The sequence below is a fragment of the Teleopsis dalmanni genome, chromosome 2 (genome assembly GCF_002237135.1).
Source record: "Teleopsis dalmanni isolate 2A chromosome 2, ASM223713v2, whole genome shotgun sequence".
NCBI lineage: Eukaryota > Metazoa > Arthropoda > Insecta > Diptera > Diopsidae > Teleopsis > Teleopsis dalmanni.
Genome location: NC_051847.1, coordinates 238700422 through 238705647, shown reverse-complemented (window position 1 = coordinate 238705647; position 5226 = coordinate 238700422). Strand labels below are relative to the sequence as shown.

The 5226-nt window shown below is 29.4% G+C and overlaps 1 long non-coding RNA gene across 2 annotated transcripts; it reads right to left on the bottom strand.

The window, feature by feature from the left end:
• Positions 1 to 6: 6 nt before the first annotated feature.
• LOC119679848 lies at positions 7 to 4400 on the bottom strand. 2 transcript variants are annotated; one of them, XR_005252437.1, is made up of 3 exons: positions 4094 to 4400; positions 3664 to 3707; positions 7 to 206 (listed from the first exon to the last, which is right to left on the bottom strand). It is a non-coding gene; the product is annotated as an uncharacterized LOC119679848 (long non-coding RNA). The 2 variants fall into 2 exon arrangements; XR_005252436.1 differs by having other exon boundaries at positions 3668 to 3707.
• Between the last annotated feature and the right edge of the window lie 826 nt (positions 4401 to 5226).

The window sequence follows — 5226 nt, the reverse complement described above, 5'->3', positions numbered from 1 at the left end:
AAGTGAATCTGGATCATTTTCAATTGTGATTTGACGCAAATATTGCGGCGCCAGCGGTTCTGTTGCAGATGTTTCCGAGGTGGGTGAGGACTTAGTCTCACTTTCTGTGGAATTGCTTTTCATAAAGTTAAACTTCATAGTGTGTATTTGTGTGTATGTTACTACTTATAGTATTAATCACCGTATATTAGCAATGTTTATGGAGGCTAAAATAAAAAAAATTAATAATAATAGTAATTAATAAACAAATTTATTAAAAAGCAACTGCTTAATATATTTCTATATATAAAGCATATAAGAACTTTAAGCAGATAGAGAACCGACATTGTATAATATTATTATTGGATAGAGTTCTTCTATGATTTTATACATACATATACACAGACATAGAACACAGATTCTATTAGATGTACCTTTAACTGTAAGTAAAGGAAATACTAGTAAACTATTAACAGTGCTAAAGAATTTCTTAGATTACAACCAACAAACATTACAATGTCATACCCTCAATTATTAAAACAAATTGAGTTACTCTAATTTTGTTTCAAGATCTTTAGTTCTCAAAAGCTGCTTCTATTGCATTTAACCAACCCATTCTACATTGAACGCTATTTAATACGTAACTGTAATACCAACAATTTGAAAGTAAATATAGATTTTTTAGTGAGTTGTTGGAAGAATGTCTTCTTTATGTATGTCCAGCTCATGGTATGCAAAAGATTTGCTACTTAGACAGAATTGTTATGCCTCCCTTTAAATAATGGAACAACAAACCCCAAAACATACTATCATTAATAAAAAGCCTAACAATGCATGGTGACGAATTAAGACTCTGCAGAGTATAACTTATCCAATTGCCGTTCCTTCCGGGATATAACAACAATAGTTGATAGACAGTTTAAATTTAATATCCTACAATTGCTTTTAAATTGATCCATTCATTGTCACCTTTCGAAATTAATTTCAAATCATGCACACCAAACTAATAAGAAAATAAAACGATTTTTTATTGTTTAAATATTTCCAGATATAAGACATTAAGGGTCTAATAGCGCATACGCTAAGCAGATATGTAGTACTTTCCTCATTTTTCTCATAGTTAGTAAAACTTATTGAAGAGAGTGTTTAATTCACTAGTATATAGATTTTTTATAATCCATCAGCAGATTACTGCTGTAGATTACTTCTTACAAGGACCCGCTACAAATCTTTGTGAGACATCTCAAAAAAAATTCCAAATTATTTCTCATTAGAGGGGCATTGACTATAATATTACTATATAAATTAACGATGATTAAATGATTTTGTTCACATAAGTTATTTAAATGAAATCTGCGTTCTTCACCAATTAACCACAACAGAAATAAAGAACTATTGGTGCTCCATTATTTGCATTAAAAATTTATAATCGCGGAACTAAGTACTGCTCGGCGTAACGAAAAGAACTAGGTATGCACTGAAGTCTTCAAGACAGCAGGCGAAGGTGACAACTGGTAGGCACATAGTGAGGACAAGTAATAAATGATTTATATCTCAATAGATCAAATCGTGTACCTTTCTGAATGCCCCCAAAGTTATCTTCTAATAATTATTTATATAATGTAATTTAGTAATTGAAGAGAAATAAGCATTATACAAAAATTAAAATTATAAAATTATATATTAAATAATCGATTTTATTAATATATCAACATAAAGTAACTTAAGAAAAAAATGAGTATTAAGACATAAAATGAGTAAAATGAGTACTATAGATTAATAGATTGAGTATTGAGAAGTATAGATTAAAATGAGTATTAATGAGTATTTACACTGTTTAGTGTAAAATATGTATGCATTATATACTTATATATATTATTAAATACAATAGCAACAACATACTTGTCACTAAGTTTTCGACATCATTTTAATATTCATGTTTTATAAGAATAGAACCATTTTATTTCAATCTGTCAAGTTATTCTCTAAGTTAAAATCATTTCGATTTGACGTGTCAACGAAGTTTCACTTTTTCCAACAAATATTACTACGGACTAACTAGATAATTGAAAAGCAAAGCCCTCTTTCTCAACAAACAGAAATCGCGAAATAATATTTTTATATCAAATTTAGAAAAACAAAAGCTTAGAGAATAACTGACAGTGATGAGAAAGTATTATGAGCATTCCAGAAAAAACTCTTCAAAGGATTATGATCCTTTACGCCTTGGCAACGTGTATAGAATTAGATGAAGCGATGAGCTAAATGAACTCTACCCCAATATTGACAGAGTTAAGCGCACAAAATTTCAGCGGCTTCGTACCTTAGTTATGTCGTACGATGGTAAAAAAAGTCTCCGACTATAAAGATGTTTGGTACGATATCCGCTGGTCGAAAACGCAGCTGAGGACGGCAGAAAGACCAGATGAACATCAATGTGAAGGCACTCGGCTCTACCAAATAGCAACTGCAAGCCACTAATCGAACTAATTGAAGGAGGCTTCTGGGCACGCCCAAGGACGACTTGTGCCTGTAATGCCCAACTAAATAATGTTCATACAACTCAAAACCAATCGGTAAAATCACTCAATTATATTACGAATTGTTACTACGCCGAGTCTTTTTCTGCCTATATGTCTGCCTATTTTCATACCTCAAAAAGTGGTTTTATGAAAAATGATTTTCAGAAGACTAAAAGCTAATAGATACTGTTAAAGTGTGTTCTGTGAACTTTCCACTACTGAGATGACATTTGAAATTGAAAGATCGTTAATATTGATATATTGAAGTTGAAGAAAATTATATTACAAAATAAAGTCATATTACCATTAAGTAAAATTTTTTTTCTTATTAAAGAACTTTAGACGAAATATCTTCAATGTTGAATAATTTATTTTATTTATTCCTGCAAAATTATTTCAAAGAACCTCGAAACTCAATTTTTGAATTCAGATTCAGAGAATCTAGTCTTTTTTTTTTGAGTTTTTATTGAGTTTATGAATATTTCTATATGAAGACTTATATATCACTAAATATGCTTAGATCTTGAAGATTTAGGAGTTGAAGAAATTTATTATCGTTTGATTTTTTGAGTTTTTCATAACAGAAAATTATTAAAGATCAGTTGAAGAAAATTTTATTGAATTCATTTACATATTAAACTTTATAATAATAAAATTAAAATGTTATTATAAGGAATAATTACAAGTCCTCTGATGATGGGTATTTGGCAATACTCAAAACAGCTGTATGGTCAGCCAAAAATTCAACTAATTAAAATAATATAAAATAAATTCTTGTTGTTGTAGTTCACTACTGTTCGAAAAACCTCTTAATAAAATAATAAAGTTTTGTTGTAATTTAATACTGTTTGGAATACCTCTCTATTGAATATAATATTCAATATTCAATTTATATTAAGAATTTAATTTCTTTCATCAAAACGGATGTTAAAAATCAATCAAATAAAATATTTTTGTAAATTTCATATTAATAATAATTTTACAACTTCAAAAAAGAAATTTCCTAAAGTCACGGCAACCAATTCTAAATTAAATTAGCTGCCTAGAAATTAGTATCAACACATGTTAATAGATTTTGAACTGCTATTTCTTAGATTTTTCTGGAAAATTTTTTAAACATGTTTTATTCCAGTTCTTATATATATTGCTATGTATTGTTTACCCACGTTATTTAAGCTGAAGGTCTCAGCTGTTCGAACTGTGCTCCTGAAATTATATTTGGAACTATTAACACATTCTTGTTTAATTTTTATATTCCATATATATATGGAAAGAAAATTATTTAATACTATTATATTAAGTATTTTTACTGCTTTTGATTAAAATTAACACTTTTGCAATAATGGCAATAATACTTTTATGTGTACAGTAATAATATATGTACTTAAGTGCTTCAAAATACTGTATGGAATTTAGATATTTTAAACCGAACTGAACCAAATGCTCTTCGATATTAAAAACATAAACTTGCATTTAAAAAAAATTTCTTTATTATTTTATTTTTATTATATCGGAAGCACTTTGATTGAAGCTTCTAAGCTTCTGTTGTCATTTTGGTTGTTGAACTCTCACTCAGCACTTGCCACACTTACGCGCTTATTTCGCATAGATTTCGTTTGGTTAAGTTTTGGCACGACCTTTCCGGACAGCGCACAAACGCGAATAATTGACATGATCGGTTTCGATGCGATCAGCAAAATAGACGAGAGATGGACTCCATGCCGCGCGAATGACTGCACAGCAGCGCCAAAGCAGTAGCTCATTTCAGATACTAAGAGCGGCTTTGTTCCAGCTGGTGACAATTTTCACACATACCAGCAAATCTATAAGCAGTTACCGATCTACACGAGCAGTTCTACGCGTCTCCATATATACACAGTCGGAAACAATGTCACTCATACGTCCGAGTGAACGCTGAATAGTAAACTGCAAGCTTGTAAATTGCAAATTGTTTTTTTTTTTCCACTTTTGCAAACATTTCTTGGGGCTTATCAGTAAATCAGATAAAAAATGATAAGTTTGAGAAATTCATCTGATTTAATTTTTATTGTTTTGCAGTCGTCTTTATACTTGCAGGTTTGTGATTTTTTTTTTTATAATTGACAATATTTAAGTGCTTTGTGCCCTCGTCGGTATTTGGCACATGCCGGAACAGATATATTTTCAATGTCAGCCATCAAGCCTACAAATCTGGTTTCAAGTGGGTGTAGGAAAAATTTAAATATATCCCAGTATTATTTTTAATATTTGCATATAAATTAGTGATTGTATCTCTACAATTCAGTTGAAATCAAAATTTTATGAAAATATTTTTAAAACAGACAGATTACATGACATTCACGTGCTTGTTTACGAGATACAAAGTATTTCACTTTTGTAGTCGTCAATAATATTTTTTATAATTATAATAAATGTTATTTGTTCTAGAAGTTATGATGTTACAGATAATTAAAAGTGTGAAAACTGCTAGTGCTATATATATAGAGAATATATAGAGACTATCTACAAATAAAAGCCTTTTGCTTTAGTTGCTATCAAATTTTCATTTAAATATTATTAGTTTTTTTTTTTTATTATTGACATAGCACCGACACACTCAATTTATAATATCGAAATTGAAATATGAAAAATATTTTATAATCTTCGTGGCTTATCGTCGAAAATTTAAGGAAAATAATTAAGTGACAATCCATCTTATTAGAAACGCAGATCTGCTACCATATCT